At 35.8% G+C, this 19750-nt stretch overlaps 1 protein-coding gene across 3 annotated transcripts in view; it reads right to left on the bottom strand.

Annotated features, from left to right (window-relative positions):
* Positions 1-19750, bottom strand: part of Cad99C (cadherin 99C) — a 474090-nt gene that overhangs the window by 322170 nt on the left and 132170 nt on the right. The gene's annotated exons all lie outside the window — the stretch shown is intronic.

The following is a 19750-nucleotide window of genomic DNA, read 5'->3' as shown; positions in this document are numbered from 1 at the left end:
TAGCAGCCTTTATAAATTCCTATTTATATTCAAATAATTCCAGTCATTAAATTATTTATTATAAAATGATATTAAAGCTTTAATTACATTCACCAAGTCCTTAATTCTACTAAAATTTTACTTGGCTATTCTAAAGTACAACATTCAATCAGATAGCCACATTATTTAGGTAATTACATTTCTAAATGTGGCTAAACTTAAAATTATTCAATTTTTTCTCCTGATTTGGAATTCTAGTGCTTTACTGATGAAGTAACATTACTTGTACGTTGGATCTGCACGTAATTTGCTGAAGATCAAATTTCTTTTGATGTCTAGCAGTTTTCAAAGAAGCAATTACTAAAAATTTTTTGTTTTCTTAAGATATCTTACCTTCAAGATCGGATTTATGTATGGAATTAAGTAAGCAAAGTAATTCTGTTTAATTACAGGACAAAAATGTAAAGTAACTAAGTGAATAATTTACTGAGTATTATTTTTTTGAAGATATAATATCAATTTAGAAAATATTTTCACGAAAAACTCAAAACATATTTGAAAAATTAAAAAAACCGTAAAAAAAACCGATTACCAAACCAAAAGGTTACTCTGTTTTCATCTCTGTACGAGTGTTTTCAAAAGCAAGCAAACCTGGAAGAGGTTTTGAGGATCAAAATATGGCCACTATAAGAGGACTTCAATAAATCTTCAAGGTGAAGGGTAGAATGTTGTCTGATATTTTTTTTTTTAAAGTTTTGCAGAAGGAACAGATTACAGAAGAATTCCAATTCTGAAAATAATCCGATAAGCATTAGTTCAACAAACAATTTTTTTGGAGGCCAAACAAAAATATAGGTGTTTAAAAATCAAGGCTAGTTAGATACTTTCGTATAAATGGATCCTCTTAAAATTGGGACACCTCTAGAGGGCTATGCGCCATAAAAGCATGCAGCTGGGAGTTTTTATCAAGTTACCTCTATTTTAAATTACTAAGACATAAATTGTGCAATTCTAAAAGTTAGATGCAGAAGAGGTAAGAAAGTACCACTTGTTCGACCATGCGTGCATTATTGGCCAAACTGTAAGTTCGTTCTTCAAAGCGGGGACGCCCAGGTAAGGGAATTAGAGAGATGGAGAGACTGGGTACTGACCTTTACACCGCCGCTGTATTATTAAATATTGCCCAGTTTCAAATAGAGAGAGGTCTGCCTTCGTTAAAAAAACAAAATAGTTTTAAAAAGCTTTAAGCGAACAGAATGAAATGGAATCTTGCGCCGAACACTTACTTTTACTTGGTATAATATTCAACGGGATCTTCCGTCTTCGAGGTCTTCTTCTAAATCTGCGTTTCCTAACCTGTAGTACGCGAGTTGCTGGTTGGTGGTACGCGAAAAATAATCAATAATGGCGGTCATAAAAAATTAAATCAATAAAATATCATAGAAACGTTTTTTCCTATAATTTATAAAAATTATTTTAATTATAATAAACAGTAAAGTTGTTAATATGTACAGTCACAAGGTTTGTCTGTCTCAAGATATACGAGAAAATATAATAGCACATTTAACAGAATTAAAATTGTCTTTCATGGAGTATTTTCCAAAACCCGAAAACACAAATGATAATTGGAATTCAAACCCCTTCTATAAAGAAAATTTAGGAAAAGCTACATCATTATCGATAAAAGATAAAGAAAATTTAATAGAATTATCACGTAACAGAACTTAAATGATGAAACAATGTGTATAAAAATCTGCTTAAAGAGACTGGATTGTAATGAGTAAGCTCTATCCAAGCAACATTAAATTTAATTGGTACTTACAGGTAGTTGAATGCTTGAAAGATATTAATTTAGAAGATTTGGGCACAAATATAATAATCCTAAAGAAGAACTTTGTAAATTAATAAATAATTTTGAAGAGAAAAATATGTACGCAATTATTTAAAAAAGTGTTAAAACTAAGATCTTACATTTTATAAAGTGAACATGAACTTGGACTTCTTTGTAACAGATTCATTGTATCTCTACACAAATAAAGATAATAATAATAAAACACTCGGAATAACAAAGTTCACGAAATACAATCATTTTTACGAAGTGGTACAATTTAGCATGATGTACTACCAAGTGGTACGCGAGCCAAAAAAGGTTGGGAAACGCTGTTCTAAATGATACTTGGCTTTAATGCAGATTTCTTTAACAATAAATAATGTTTTCATGCATAAAGTTAATACATAAATTACATAAAAACTGAATGAATAAGAGATCCCAAGATTTTCATAGAATTCAATTATTTACGTCAATTATTTATTTAATTAATGAGGAAAACGTTTCAATGAAAAACAAGAAACCTTGAAAAGTTAGAAGTTATTGTATATGCGCAATCATTTCAACCATTCTTAAGTCGAAGGTATCCAAGAAGTGTGTTAAAGTCATCTTATTGTTCCATTAAATAACCAAGGACTACTCTTTCCTGAGATTTATATTTAAAATTTCGATTAATTTTAATTTTTTATTTCTGTTTTTATAACTTTAATTAATAATTTAATACTGTATGATGATTGTTAAAATCCTTATATGGTGAATAAATTAGTTTTAATTACGTAGTTATTTTATTTTATTAAGATATTATTTGAAAGGCGTATGGAATGCTGAATTCTGTCTTATGGAGCAGCAATGTCCCAGATCAGCACCAAGAGGCACATTTATGAAGCGTTGGTTCAAAGCGTCCTGCTCTACGCATCAGTAACATGGACAGTCCAGCAAGTAAATGCAGAAAAAGATAGAGGCGACTGAAATGGATTTCTGGAGGCGTTACGCGAGAATATCCCGCAGAGTGAGAGAGGAGGAGGACGACTGATATGGTTCGGCTACGTGTTAAAGGATGCCAGAAAGTAGAATGCCCAAGACTGTGATGCAATGAAGCCCGCCAGGTATGCGGAAAAGAGGCAGGCCTAGGAACAGGTGGCAAAATGGCATCAAAATGGCTGGACGAGGGCTGTGCGAGCAAGACGCGATGGATAGAGTGCACTGGAGAAATAGTCATAGATTGAATGGGGTAACTATAATTTCTGCAGTGCACTACATCAGGGGTCTGCAACCTATTTTAAGTAGAGAGCCATTTTTCCTTAAATCATTTAAAAAAACTCGAGCGTTTGTCGAGTAGCCTGGCTAGAAGTTTGTATCGTTTGTTTAGTTCGGTACGTTTAAGTCTCGTATGGGGGTTCCAGGTAAGTCTCTTGTCTAGGTACATTCCAAGGTACCGCACATGGTCGGCTGGTGGGATAGGTGTGTGATATAAGAAGACAGGTGGCGGAGTTTGACGTTTGAGTGTGAAGACTATGTATTTAGACTTAGTTGGGTTAATTTTTATACGCCAGTTTTCTAACCAAGATTCTATTGAGTGAAGGTGGGACTGTAATGAACGTACTGCGAGGATAGGGTCAGAGTGTGTGGAGAGAATGGCAGTGTCGTCAGTGAAGGTGTAAATAGAGGTATTAAGATTAGAAGGTAAGTCGGCAGTGTAGATTGTGTAAAGAAGAGGAGCTAAGACACTTCCCTGCGGCACACCAGCAAGGACGGGATAGATGGAAGAGTGAGTAGTGCCTTGAAGAACTTGAAAGAATCTGTCAGAGAGGTAAGAGCTGAGTATGAGGTAATAAGTGCTAGGAAGGATGCGTTTTAGTTTCCACAGTAGACCTTCGTGCCAGACTCGGTCGAAGGCTTGCGAAACATCGAGGAATACTCCAGCGCAGTATTGTTTTCGCTCGAGTGAAGAAGCGATGGTGTCTACAATACGATTGGCCTGCTGGATCGTCGAGTGGCAGCTTCTGAAACCAAACTGATGGTCCGGTATAATTTCGAGAGATTCTGTAATTTCGTGGTAACAGAAGTCTCTCGAATATTTTGCCCAAGAGAGGCAGTAGGCTTATCGGTCGATAAGAAGAAGGTAGTTGAGTCGGTTTGTTGGGCTTGGGTATCATTCGAACTGTAGAAAATTTCCAGAGTATAGGGTAGTAAGTAGTTCTGAGTATAGAGTTGTAAATGGTAGTGAGGAAGACTATTGCTTTTTTTGGTAGTTGGAGTAGGATGTTGGATCACATTTAAAATCATTTTTGAAAAAATATCTAAATGAACTTTTCATTTGTTTACAATAAAATTAAAATATACTGTATATTTTGGACAGGCTGAAGAGCCACACAATTTGGATAAAAGAGCCGCATGTGGCTCGCGAGCCGCGGGTTGCCGACTCCTGCACTATAATAATAATAATAATAATACTTTATTTAATAAATAGAAAATACAAAATACAAGGGTATAAAAGTACCATACGGCATGGAATATCCGTCTGCCGGAGGTCGCTAGTATTTAGAATTACAAAATTAATTAGAATTTACAAACTGAAAAATTAAGAAAATTTGCCTCAATCAAACATAAAATAAAAATAGATACATATCAAAAAAGAACACACTTATTAAACTAAAAATTCAACTAAACGTGAAAATGGAAAAAACTTTAGACAGAAAATGCTTAACATATAGAAAATAATAAAATACAGATAAAAAAGTAAAGAATACAATTTAAAATTAAATAATAGTGAACACAATAAACAGATAAAATAATTTTTTTTTTTTTGTCCTCCTTTTATTTTTATTTTTTTAAATACAGCTAACATTGAAGAGAACAAGTTGTTTTAGGGTTTAGAAATTAAAGGCCTGCACTAATTGATATCTGTAAGCCCAGGCGTGGCGGGCAAACTGAACAATCGGCTGAATAGTGGTGCCATTCAGAATGGTTATAAGTTGCGGTCTGGTTAGGGACCGGCAACCCATGTAAAGCAGTCTGAGCTCGACTAGAATGGTGCACTCGGCGACAAAATGAAAAACATCTTCCCTGGCACGAGAATTACATAACGAACACATCACTATAGGACGCTCTAGCCAAGGGGTATAATTTAACCACAACAACTCACACCTTAACCTAAAAAACCAGCGCAGTTCGTAGAGGGTAACCTTCGGAACTTTTTCAACTAATATGTCCATCGTAGGGGAGCTATGACTAAGAACCTTGTACAATAGAAAGCGGTCTGAAGCTTGGGCCGACACTACAGCCTCCTCCCGGGAGCGGGATGCGATAGCTGAAAGTAACGTGGAGAAAAAGAGCTTCCAATCAGCCATATTACTATTGCTAAAATTAAATGAGCAATCATATTTATTACAGAGTACATTCCAGTGGGCAAACCACGAAGAATTATGCCTAATTACTTCCAAGGCAGAAACTTTAGGCAGGCGGTTATCTGGAAGCTGCAGGGATTTTAAGACATATTTGAAATGAAGCCTCAAAGTAAAAACTAAAATTAATTCTACAGAAGTTTCCAGATACACCATATAATTAGGGGTAGAACTCGGCAAACGAAACAATTTTTTTATAAAAAACCTCAGTACTCTTTCAACAATCTCATACCTTTGGTACCCCCAAATTTGACAAGCGTAACAGAGGATCGACCGAGAAATCGAATTAAATAATTTATATTTCGCTGACAGTGGCACTTGATTCTGCGACATAAAATCCGACCAGATGCTGTTGAGCCCCTGTTTCAACTCCTGCACTACCATTGTTGGTATATGTGTGAAAAGTTTTTAGAAGGGAAATTGGTCTGAAGAAACCTCAAGGTTGAGGAAAAATCTTAAACAAAAAAAAAAAAATTATTCGAAACGTTTCGGCATCTTTGTACACGCATCTTCAATGAAAATTATAAAAACAATTGTTATTTAATTATTGTATTTTGGCCCCTTATTTTTACTTAGATTTTGTACAATAAATACGAACACATAAATCTACAACTTTTACTGAATACGTTTTAAAGGCTGGGTGAATAAGGCACCTTCTAATTTGATAAGAATTAAATCTGAGTCAAAAAAAAGTTCAGGGGGTTTAAAGAAAATTGTTGGGTTAAACTTTGAGTAGTAATGGAAAATGTGTGAATTTTTCCACCAGATTTAGGGAGGTGCGATTTCCCAGCAGCCAGCAGAACATAGAACAGTGCTACAGTTTCATGTACGAGCCTCTAGTGAAACAAGCAGCCAGTGCAATCTCACGTGACAGTCAGTACTTCGCCCAGTTTGCTAATGAGATCTGACCACGACAGATTTATTTCCTCACAAAGTGTACACGATCCAACAAAACTTGGTGTTAGTTATCTCCCTCCATTCATCCTGCAGGCAGCAAGCAAGCAAGCAAGAGAGCCCACCATGAAGTAGCTAATTACTATCATTGTGTTGACTAGTTAAACGTGTGCGTGAGTTGTTTGTTACACGCCTGTTTTGTGGTGGCTAGATCCAGTACCTACAATCTACTCGCGAGTTTGCTAACACACTATCGGAGGCCATGGAGAAGTCTTGATTAAGTCTGACACTAGACACAGACAGCCTTCTAAGTTAGCGCCTCTCACTTGGTTCTTTAAAACAATTACTTGAACTAGCTGTTAAAAACTTAATTAGGGGAAAAAAATTGGCTTATGGCCAGATATAAATAAATATACTATGCACTATTTTATTGTTAAATACAAACAAGACTTCTAGAAAATAATGCGAAAATTAGCTCCCAGAGTAAATCTATAATTTGGCGCCCTTACTGGGTTAAATAGAATTAAAAAAATTATTAATTAAAATAAAAAGGAACATAAAACGAAAACTTGATAATGCTGCACACAGAGTGCAGGGTAATTGGCAACTTCCTGCTTTAAATTAGAAGAAAATACGAGGCGTGTTTTTTAAGTAAGTTCCGTTAATACATTACCTGAGGGCCACAATATCGTCACATTTTGAGTTTTGAGAGTATAATTTATAATACGAGGTGTGGCTATTGAATAACGAGACTATTGCTGTAAAACATTTTATTTTAAATTTATACATATTTAGTTATTATCACCTACAATATACACCCCTCCCCTATCCCTACAACGCTCCATGCGAATTTACCATTATTCCAAACAGTGCTGGAAGTCTTTTTCTGTGAGCTCCTGCATGACGCGTGCCGCTTTATCTTTCACAGCTTCATAGGACTGAAATCTTGTTCCTTTTAATGCAGATTTGACTTTGGGGGAACAGATAAAAGTCACATGGGGCCAGGTCAGGCGAATAATGGCGGATGGCCTAAAACTGGGATGTTGTACTTGGCCTAGAAACGTCTTGACAGACAATGAAGTGTGAGCCGGGTCTTGATGGAAAACCTGTGACTTGTTCTTCCACAAATCTGGTTGTTTTTTCCTTACTCTTTCACGGAGTTGAGCAAGCACCTCACGGTAGTAATGTTGATTGAATTATAATCGATATTTTCATCCGTTTTGGACGTGGAAGGGCGACCTGGGCGGTCATCATCTCCGATGTTTTCTCGGCCATCTTGGAAAACTCAAAAACTTGCGCACGTGATCAAATTCATCGCCATAAACTTCTTTTATTAAAAGATAAGTTTCAGTAGCGGTTTCACCAAGATGCACGTAAAATTTCACGACAATTCGTTGCTCTACTACATGTGTAGTATCATGTTTTCGGCATAACGAAACTAACACCTCTTACACAAACGACGGTTCCGGTCAGACAGATTTCTCTAGAAACACGTGAGACGCTGCAATCGAAAGAGAAGGCTTTACGCTGCACAGCTGTCGGTCGTTAGTATTTGGTGCAGTCATAGTTCTTCTGTAGCAGCATCAGTCTCGTTATTTAATAGCCACACCTCGTATTAGTCAACATTGGTAGTGTTTTTTATATATTTAAAGAACACTTGGTATCTCAGTTTCAAGCAAAAAAAGCGATTAGTATGCGAGCGATAGTATGGCTCGAAAGAACTGTGAATATTATACAATAATGACTTACTACCTAAAAATAAGGATTTTTTGGACTTACGATAGTATGGTTCTCAGGTAAAATAGTATTTTTACATGGAAGCCTGAACCTTTATCTACTTTTCTACATAATTGCCACTAATATTAAGGCACTTATCGTATCGTACAACCCAGCTTTTGAATCCAATCCTCACAGAATTCTGCCACATGATTTGGCAATCATTGCAACACGGTCGATTTGACCGTGATCATCCACCCGTGACCATGACCGTGACCACCCAGAATGCATCTTCAAAATGCAAAAACAGGTGATAGTCACTCTCTTTCACTTTTTCGTCAACTATCTGCACCAAATCTTCAGCAGCTAATGGACTGAAGGTCGCCCAATTCATCTTTAAAAGCTCTAACTCATTTACGTATCGTGCCACTGCTACAATAATGTTTTCTCCATAAACTTAACTGATCTTATGATTTATTTCAGCCGCTTTCAGCATCTTTAGCACTTATAGAGCGAACCACAGAGCTAATTTCACAGTTCTCAAGTCGGCGGAGGCATTTTTAAATACTAATAAATGTAAACACGGTTGAATTTGTTCGTAATAGCGTCTGGTTACTTCCTGACAAATGCAGGTACAAAATGCGCATGTAGCAAATGAATTTCTAAACGATACATACTTAAAAAAAATAAAAAATAAAAAACACGCCTTACAATGGACGTTGTCTAATTACAGATTTCGGAAATACCCGTTTCGAACTCAAAAAAGTTGTTTATAAAAGCTTGTTCGCGCTTGAGCGTTTTAGTGTGATCTGAAGGAGTACAAACTTCAATTTCGTTTTGAATACTTCTGTGGAACCGGACGATAACTTAGCAATGGTTTTGCTTCCGGAAATAGCGCTTTACACAATTCCTTTTACAGATCTTCTCAAGAAAAGGCTCATAACGGTGTAACTACAATTTTAATTTTAAGAAATCAATAATAATCCAATTAAATTAGCTTCAAAACCGATATTTTGTATATACAGGGTGAACCAGTAAGTATTGTCCATAGGCCTACTGTGTGTAGTACATCTAAAGTGGAGTTCAATGACGTATTGGCCAACTTCATATTTTCCACTGTTGTTGAGTGACGTCACTTTAAATGTTTTTTCTAAAATCATTACTTTTTTGCAATAAAAATGTTATTACTCAGAATGTGTTAGTCCGAACTCGGATTCTGATGACACGGTTAGAAAGGCAGATAAATTTTCTAAAAATTTATACCATTTCGTAGCATAAGTTATTCTCCAAACGGCCTCAATCTTCCTCCGGATGCTGGAAAAATAAAAGTAACCGAAATTTTTAAGAAAACGCATTAGGCCCTTATGTGATCATTATCAGACCTAGGTGCTGGCACTTTTTATAAAAGTTTCCTTGCCTAATGGGCTTCCAAACAATACCAATATTCCTTTTATCTTGGTATGAGAAATTACGTTTGTTTTACAAGAAAACGTGTTCACGAGCACTCAACAGTGTTAGTTATCAAGTTGTTTAATTCATTGAAAACTCTTTTAGATGGGCCAGTAATCAATTTTTACAGTAGACTGTCTTAAAATAAGGAAGTCAAATGTTACAAATTGCACTTTAAACATTTACTTCTGTTCTATCTGAAATATTGGAGAAAATGTTAGGAAATATTTTAAACAAGTTTATTTCTATAATCGAAGGTTAATTTGCTTAGTTTCAAATATGGTAAATAAATGACTTCTCTATCTTCCTTCCGTATTTCTAACCGTGTCATCAGAATCGAATTCGGATTAAAACTTTCTGAGTAATAACATTTTTATTGCAAAAAAGTAATGATTTTAGAGAAAAAATTTAAAGTGACGTCACTCATGAACAGTGGAAAATATGAAGTAGTTGGCCAATACGTCATTGAAGTCCACTTCAGATGTACTTACACACAGTAGGCCTATGGACGTTAGTTACTGGTTTACCCTGTATATACTCGAAATAAAAATCGTCTGAATTCAATAATTTCTTTTTACTTAGTACGAGATAATAAATCGTAAAAAATAATTGTCTATAATTAAAATAATTAATTTTCAAACTCAGCTGATGATATGGTATTAAAGTGAATGTGATAAGATTACAGAGGACACGTGCGTATCCAGCTTCAATTCTAGCCAAACATGTTAGAAACAGATTCAAAAGTTCAAGGTGATATAAATTCTTTATTTATTCAACAGTGAAAGAAATATAACAGTATTAGGTGGATATAAACATTCCAAGAATTTATAAATTTAATCATGTTGTAAGAGCATGTGAGCAAATTGAAATTAATTCTGTCACACTTTAACCAACAATTTAGAAAGCAAGTATTATTTAATCGAAAAATGGTGGAATATAAAATTTAAAAGAAATAGAATTAACAGTTGAATTTCATTGGTCACGAATCTTAAGTTAAAATTCTGTATTATATTTTTAAATATTATCGTTCAATATTAAATATAAATCAATTTCCTGATTGTAAATGTCAATATACAAATAGAAAGTGCATTTCGATATCAATATTAAATGGTGATTAATAAAATATAAATTATCTTAATTGATGGAAAAAACCATTTTTCCTGGGATAATTAACGGTTTAAAGAGGAAAAAAGGAAACTCTTGATCATTTTTCTTTCATTTTTATGAGTCAAAGCAGTCTAGTACGAGGGACGTTTGAAAAGTCCGTGCAAAAATAAAAACTACTTAATTTTTTGGGGTAAACCTTTTTTATTTTTCAACATAGTCTCCTTTTAGGCTAATACACTTCGTCCAACGCTGCTCTAGTTTGTTGATCCCTTCCGAATAATAGGATTTGTCCAAGTCTGAAAAATAGCCATTCGTTTCTGCAATCACCTCCTCGTTTGAATAAAATCTTTTTCCCGCCAGCCATTTCTTCATATTGGGGAACAAATAGTAGTCCGAGGGAGCCAAGTCTGGAAAATAGGGGGGATGTGAAACGAGTTGGAATCCTATTTCCATTAATTTTGCGACCACAACTGCTGAGGTGTGAGCTGGTGCGTTGTCGTGATGGAAAAGGACTTGTTTGTGGGCCAATCGTGGGCGTTTTTCTTGCAGCTCGGTTTTCAAACGGTCCAATAACGATGAATAATATGCACCTGTAATAGTTTTACCCTTTTCCAGATAGTCGATGAGAATTATTCCTTGCGAATCCCAAAAGACAGTCGCCATAATCTTTCCGGCCGAAGGAACGGTCTTCGCCTTTTTTGGCGCAGATTCCCCCTTGGTAACCCATTGTTTAGATTGTTCTTTGGTCTCAGGAGTGTAGTGATGTATCCATGTTTCATCCACAGTGACGAAACGACGCTTAAAGTCCTGCGGATTCTTCTGGAACAGCTGCAAACCGTCCTTGCAACACTTCACACGATTTCGTTTTTGGTCAAGCGTGAGCAATCGCGGCACCCATCTTGCGGATAGCTTTGTCATGTCCAAATGTTGATGCAAAATATTATGTACCCGTTCATTCGAGATGCCCACAGCACTAGCAATCTCACGCACCTTCACTCTTCTGTCATCCATCACCATATCATGGATTTTATCAATGATTTCTGGAGTAGTAACCTCAACAGGGCGTCCAGAACGTTAAGCGTCACTTGTGCCCATATGGCCACTCCGAAAATTTTGAAACCACTTATAAACTGTTCTAATCGAAGGTGCAGAGTCACCATAATGTTTATCAAGCTTCTCTTTAGTCTCCTGAGGCGTTTTGTCTTTCATAAAGTAGTGTTTAATCAACACCCGAAATTCTTTTTCGTCCATTTTTTGAAAATCACTCGACTTCCTCGATTCAAACGAATGCCAAACACAAAGAAATAGACCGATCTGGCTGAAACTTGGTGTGTGTTCTTCCAAGAGATGCTACTAACTAAACATAACCTCGATACGCGCCAGTGGTGCTATCTCTCTGACTTTGCACGGACTTTTCAAACGACCCTCGTAAATGTCGCTTTGTAGATTTAAATATAAAAATGATCAACACATAAATGTTGTGAAGTTAACTAGACATACTAAAAAATTCATTCTAGGTACCCGTAATTTGTCTGTAACGCTTTCGAAGAAGATTCAAAGACTGCAAACAAAATTTTTGATGATTCACTATAAAGTAAAACACTTTAAAGGGGAAAAAACGGATTTCGTATTGTTTCAAACTGAATTTACCACTCAAAAAACTTCATTTTCAAACTCCTGCCTAAAAAATTCGAATTATAACAGTTCATGCTAAATGAAACATCATTTTGAACTCTTAGATATTGACACCTCATTACAAAAAAAAATTAAAATAAAACAAAATAAATGCTGCAGTAATGTGGTAATGATGGTGAACGAAGCCTTATAAAGATCCCCTTATCAAGTTATTCAACGTGATATCAAATTTACATTTTCAGCGTTATTTCTCTTATCACTAAGAGAGTATATTCGTACCCTAACCCAAAGGGCTTCACTAAAACTAATGCTTCTAAACAGTTCTTTTTTAATTCTGAAGCCTTAAACATGCATTTGAATTGAAAACTCACATTGAAACATAATTGAATAATTTAATAGGTAAACCAAATTTCACAATTGCTATTTTTAAAAACGTTTGATATATTACACAATTTCAAAATGAAGAAAATTTAAATGTGCAACAATTTTAAATTATTAGAAACCCAAGAGAATAGTAACCATTAAAGATGGCGAATCAGACAAATACAAAAACATTGTACAATTAATAAAAAACCGGTTAAGGATTTAGGATAACTTCTTTTGGCTATAAAAGTTACCAGAAACATCAATATTATACTTAGTCAATGGAAAATGTCACGATTAATACAGTAAAAGCTCTGTATTCGCGGGGAATATGTTCCATAAATATGCCGCGAATACAGAAACCGTGAATACGGAATGGTAATTTATATGGGATTATAGGGGATACGTTCCTAGGTGACAAAAAAAAAAAAAAAAAAAAACAAATATAAAAAAATCAATTTAATTGAAGTTTTTGAACATTTTGATTAATTTTTTTTTTTTTTTTTTTTTTTTTTTTTGGCGCATCAACAGCTGAGGTCATTAGCGCCCGGAGCTTTTTCCAGTGCACTGCCGGCCTCCGGACAGTGTTCTCTCGTTACAGACAACACTGTCCATCACCGGACAGTGAGCTGTAAGAAGCTCCTAGGAAGAGCCTTAATTATCTTAAGGCTTAGGCAATGGTTTGAAGAATTTTGTAATTTTCTCTTACTTGGCAGTTTTTAAAAGCTTTTGTTTGCAGTCAAAGTTTGAACTTGCCACTACAACTACCATCAGGTTCTTTAAAATGAGCGTAAAGATACTTTGCCTTCACCCGGACCATTGGACCACTCAGGGGCACCCTTTTTTGGATGCGGTCTTCGATCCATAATGGCAACGCCACTTCCATTCTTTCTATCGCTGGATCACGAACAATTGCTTTCATTCTGTGCGTTTACATTCTCAAAAACACCGATCGCGGCGAAGGCGGCTTATGTCAAAGTCCTCGGCGATATCATTTAACAACATACTTTAGGCAAAGTTGTAATAAGATCTATTTTACTTTTTTTATTAGTCCATTTGACGGCATTTACAAAGGATATTGGGTTGGATACCTATTGGAATCCTTTTATTATCATAGTGTACTTCCGCGAATATCCGCGAATATAGGAATTGGGTCGCATTTTTTTAATCCGCGAATAGTGAAAACGCGAATGAAGGAAGCGCCAATAAGGAGCTTTTACTGCCAAAAAAGTAAGAACAAACTGCAGTTGATAATTTGAATGCTACAGTTATGATATTAAGAAGTGGTTATACTTTTACGCAATACTGGCAAGCTATGTGGGAAAGTATAATATCGTATTCTGATCAATAATACTTTTTACAATATCTGTGTGATGGAAACAACAACCCCGAATTTCATTAATTAGTAACAAATATAATAATTAAAGTAAAGTAATGCCCATTTTTTCAGGTGGGCTTTACCGTTCCAACTACCGAATTAGTTGTTGTGGACGGAGGCGACTAGCAAACATACTTTACCAAGAATTACTTTTATTAACCTTAAATAAAATCCAAGTCCTAGACCGGGAATCGAACCTACACTAATCAACAATGCATATCAGCTTTACAGGTTTCGCCTGTAACTAATCGGCTACTGTGGTGCCTAAATATAATAATAGCAAATAAATCGTTTTAAAGGTGAAAAATGAAAATAGCAAGAATTTCTCCTTTTTTTTTAAATTTATTTTGTAATTTACAATCTGTATACATGGTATACGATAAGTAAATATGAAGAGTATGATGAACTGGTGCGGGAGGAGAGCAGGAGGAGAGAAGCTACCCAGTGGTAGCACTCTCTATGTGAGAAGGATGACGTTTAGGTCTGCAGACTGCAAGGAAGTCTCGTGGCCATTGGCGAGTCAATCGGCGAAGAAGATTGCTAGGGATGTCAGAGAGAGGCGAGAGACTGCACAAGAGGATTAGTGCTAGTCGAGAGAGTAGTATGGAACTTTTGATATTCATTCTTGGCGAGTTGGTGTACGAATGGGGATGTTGAGGTCGTTGTGAAGAGTAAGGTTAGTCACCGTAGAAAGGATCGTCAGCTATCTGTCGAAGGAGTTTTGACTGAAATGTCTTGTACTGTCCGTATGTTTGTAGGTTTGGCTGAACCCCACAGCTCTAGTCCGTAAGTCCACATAGGTTTGAGGATAATACTGTATATTAAGCATTTGAGTTCTATAGGCAATTAGGAGCGTCGTCCAAGTAATCTGTAAAGAAGTATCGCACGTTTTGTCATTGCTTGTCTTTTAAGTCTAGTATGTGGGTTCCACGTGAGTCGTTTGTCTATGTAGAGGCCAAGGTAGCGCACCCAGATCTGTACAAGGAAGAGGATAGCTGTTGAAGAGGACAGGTGGACAGGAGCGCCGCCGGAGAGTAAACGTGGCGTGCTGCCATTTCTGTGGGTTCATAAAATAGCAAGAATTAATATATTCTTTTCTCAACTTAATTTATATTAACACGTCCTTTAGCAATGTAATTATCATTTAATGTTATTTTTTATAGAATTCTAGCAGAAGATTGTATTCATAAATAGTACTCTAATTTTATATAATGAATAATGGTAACAAATATCATAATTATATCCCAAAGGAATCTTTTTCACCAAAATATTATACAATACGTTTACTTAAGTATTTTATTACAGTATTAAGACAAATTAAATAGAATATTACATACGAGGGTCGTTTGAAAAGTCCGTGCAAAGTCAGAGAGATAGCACCACTGGCGCGTATCGAGGTTTGTTTAGTTAGTAGCATCTCTTGGAAGAACACATACCAAGTTTCAGCCAGATCGGTCTATTTCTTTGTGTTTGGCATTCGTTTGAATCGAGGAAGTCGAGTGATTTTCAAAAAATGGACGAAAAAGAATTTCGTGTGTTGATTAAACACTACTTTATGAAAGGCAAAACGCCTCAGGAGACTAAAGAGAAGCTTGATAAACATTATGGTGACTCTGCACCTTCGATTAGAACAGTTTATAAGTGGTTTCAAAATTTTCGGAGTGGCCATATGGGCACAAGTGACGCTGAACGTTCTGGACGCCCTGTTGAGGTTACTACTCCAGAAATCATTGATAAAATCCATGATATGGTGATGGATGACAGAAGAGTGAAGGTGCGTGAGATTGCTAGTGCTGTGGGCATCTCGAATGAACGGGTACATAATATTTTGCATCAACATTTGGACATGACAAAGCTATCCGCAAGATGGGTGCCGCAATTGCTCACGCTTGACCAAAAACGAAATCGTGTGAAGTGTTGCAAGGACGGTTTGCAGCTATTCCAGAAGAATCCGCAGGACTTTAAGCGTCGTTTCGTCACTGTGGATGAAACATGGATATATCACTACACTCCTGAGACCAAAGAACAATCTAAACAATGGGTTACCAAAGGGGAATCTGCGCCAAAAAAGGCGAAGACCGTTCCTTCGGCCGGAAAGATTATGGCGACTGTCTTTTGAGATTCGCAAGGAATAATCCTCATCGACTATCTGGAAAAGGGTAAAACTATTGCAGGTGCATATTATTCATCGTTATTGGACCGTTTGAAAACCGAGCTGCAAGAAAAACGCCCACGATTGGTCCACAAAAAAGTCCTTTTCCATCACGACAACGCACCAGCTCACACCTCAGCAGTTGTGGTCGCAAAATTAATGGAAATAGGGTTCCAACTCGTTTCACATCCCCCCTATTCTCCAGACTTGGCTCCCTCGGACTACTATTTGTTCCCCAATATGAAGAAATGGCTGGCGGGAAAAATATTTTATTCAAACGAGGAGGTGATTGCAGAAACGAATGGCTATTTTTCAGACTTGGACAAATCCTATTATTCGGAAGGGATCAACAAACTAGAGCAGCGTTGGACGAAGTGAATGAGCCTAAAAGGAGACTATGTTGAAAAATAAAAAAGGTTTACCCCAAAAAATTAAGTAGTTTTTATTTTTGCACGGACTTATCAAACGACCCTATAACTAGTATAACCTAGCAAACTTAAACACTAAGTCGAAATAGTTGATTTAATAATCAAGCCTTAAGTTGCAATAGCTTTGCCAACAATCGTTCGTAATACGGGTATAATAACCGTAATGTGAAGCTCTAATAAATCTTAATGAAGAAACAAAGAATAGAAATTTAAAAAAAAATCCAATTTATAATGTAACAAAATTACGAGAACTAATTTTCCAATTCATAAAGGTGTGAATTAAAAAACATAAATCTTATTTTGTTCATTTGTTCTGGTATGCCGCGTGTAATGGATTCGCTTCAACTCTTTTGGAGGCCGGATATATATACTTCATATTTCTCTCATTTTTATTAAATAACGTCCAATTGGAAAATAGATTTGCATTCTTTATTATGCAGGGTGTTCATTTTATGACGGCTCAAATGCATTTCATGCTTAGACGGTTGATCTAAGCAACAAATGGTAGAGGTAAATTTTGTTACCCGTCATCTTTAGTTTCAGAATGTGTGACTTGATTTTAGATTCCTCATCGTGTACGCGGCCTTCTCAGATACAGAGAGCAGTTGATAACCTTCCTGGCTAACCTGGCTTGCAAATTAGAGGAGGCACCTTTGAAAGCACAGTACATGTTTCACAAGTTGAGTAAAGTGCATTATTTGATAAATTAAGGAATAAGTTTGATCCTTTACATGAAAGATATTGATCACTTAAATATGTGGCAGGAGGTTTCCAATTTTTTTTTTGGTAATTAAACGCAACTCTTCCAAAATTACCAAATAATTATTAAACCTTGTTTGTAACAGATGTAAAATTAATTTTTAGCCATTTTGTATATGCTTAAGAACATCTAACATAAAGCTCTTAACATTTGATTTTTCTTAGAAAAATCACTCGGAAAACTACTTATTTCCCGATTTTAAGAAAAATACTAGCTTTACTGCCTTGGCAATATTTTCAGTAGAAAGAGGATGAAAAAATACATTAAAATGGCCTATCGCGTGCTCTTCTTTCTCTTTGATAACACGTTAAAAAATTGAAATATGATTAATAAATACCAGATTTTGAAATGGCCTAGCACCTTTAATTTTGAAGATATCGAATTGCGGTTTCCGGTTTCATTCATTACTTTATATACTCTTTAAAACTGTGTATATGAAAATGGGGGTCAACTGCAAACCCTCACTTTTGGTCGCGCGTCAGCCGCGTATGCGGGCAGCAATCTAAAATCAAGTCACATATTCTGAAACTAGAGGTGACGGGCAACAAATTTTTCCTCTACCATTTTTTCGGCTCAGATAAACCGTTTAAGCATGAAATGCATTTGAGACGTCTTAAAATGAACACCTGTAAAGACCAGAGCTGGTACCAAATGAGAAAGCTTTTAATTCTTTACATACTTAAAGTATCACATTTAAAAAACTGTTTTATTAGTAGCTGGCCGTTAGCCTGACTAGTATTTTACTTAAAATAGATAATCTAAAGAATAGAAATCCACAGGTAGTTTAATACAACATTTAAGTAATTCAGAAGTAAATTACTAAAGCCTTGAACTAATTCTCCCAGTATGTATGGAAATATATAGCAAAACGTTACTGCCTTAAGGTATCTTTTATATCGTAAAAAGTATGTATTTTCCACTTATCTTAGCAAGATATGTAAATACTACTTTTGGTCTCTCGCTCTTGGTAATAAACTAGAATAATAAATAAACTTATCGAGATATTTTTCTCTCTTTTTTGAAAATATTGGTGCATTTATTTGTAAAACTAAAGGTTCTATGGGATACTGTACTCCTTTTTTATTTATAATAACGGTATTTTGAGTGCATGATAAAGCTGTCATGATGCAATGCATGAGTATGCAACTTGTTCCTTTTTTTCCCGTTTAGACTGAAATTTATGCAACAATTTTAATGATTTCCTAACCATTAGTTTCATTTGTTCACAATAATTAGACCCATTATTTGCAGAAACAAGGCATTGAGTCAAGAATCAGTCATTTTGTTTGTTTGGTAATAATTAAGAAAAAGAAATAAGAAAGGATAAATAATTGATGAAGGAAATAAAGACATCCTTTAGAAAGGAGTACATGAACAATTAGACTTGCCGCCTTTAAGTGCAGTTTATGGAAATGCAGTTTGTTAAAAAGAAGAACGTCTAACTTTATGTTCTACGCCGCTCAACAAAACTTGGGTTCTAATTTAGCTTAACGAGAATATACGATACAGCTTTCGCTAGGTCCGTTTATTTGTAACATGACTTCTACTTGTTATTACTATTGATGTAACAATATGGCGGTGTTGAAAAAAAGGAGCTAGCCAGTCGTAAACTGGTTTTGAAGTAATAAGTATAATCTATACAAGAGCAATTGTACGTTTAGAAGAAAGACTTATCTAGCAGGGTACAGACAGTTAGTTCTTATGCATGACGTCATCAATTCAGTGCCTTGTCAGCACTTATTTGGCCAACAGGACTGTGTTTAAAAAAAAAAATTGAATCTAGTATGGAAAAAAAAGAAATTAGCTTAGTGGTTAGAGCACTGGGTCTACACGCGGATGTCCTGGGTTCAAATCCACTTACCTGCTCATAAACTTTCCTCTTTCGAAGAGCCTTTTACAGTTCACTGGGGGGAAAAAAATATCTGGGCATGAATGACCCCAAATTTTGTAAATTAGAGGGAAACCTTACAGTATGTTTGTAATAAAGAATGTACAAGGTGTACACGGAGGAGAGGTCGAAATTTCGGGATATGATTCAGCAGCTCAAATGCTACAAAAAACATTCTATTCACTTTGGCCTGATTCTCTATAGTTTTTTAGTTTGTTCCTACTCCAACAATTGACATATTTTTTTTTTTTTTTTTTAATGATTTAAGGCGCGTCAACATCTAAGATTATTGGCGCCCGGAGCTTTTTTCAGCGCACTGCCGGCCTCCGGACAGTGTTATCTCGTTACAGACAACACTGTCCATCACCGGACAGTGAGCTGTAAGAAGCTCCTAGGAAGAAAAAATCTAAGGGTCAGCAGCTGGATTCGAACCCGGGACCTCCGCGTGGGAGTCCAGTACGCTAGCCGCATAGCTAATCCCTTCCCTCAATTGACATTCGAGTAAATTAATAATTTGATATCAGTGAAAAGTCGGTTACGCAAAATCCCAGTTTTCTGCATTTACATCCCTCTGTTCGGAGTAGGGTTTTCTTAAGAACCAAAAAAAATCCATATGGTCTTGAAGCTCAATAAATGCACAACTTTTTCAAAAATTAGGTGACTCCTTGATTCAATAATCATTGAAAAAATACAGTTGAAAATTTTAACAGAAATTAAAGCTCAAATTTCATTGTTAATAAGAAACGTTTTGAGGCTCGGTATTGAGCAG

The sequence above is a fragment of the Rhodnius prolixus genome, unplaced genomic scaffold (assembly GCF_049639745.1).
Source record: "Rhodnius prolixus isolate KJV_2025 unplaced genomic scaffold, Rpr scaffold_5, whole genome shotgun sequence".
Lineage (NCBI taxonomy): Eukaryota > Metazoa > Arthropoda > Insecta > Hemiptera > Reduviidae > Rhodnius > Rhodnius prolixus.
Note: the sequence above shows the minus strand (reverse complement) of the source record. Positions and strands in the feature narration are given on the sequence as shown.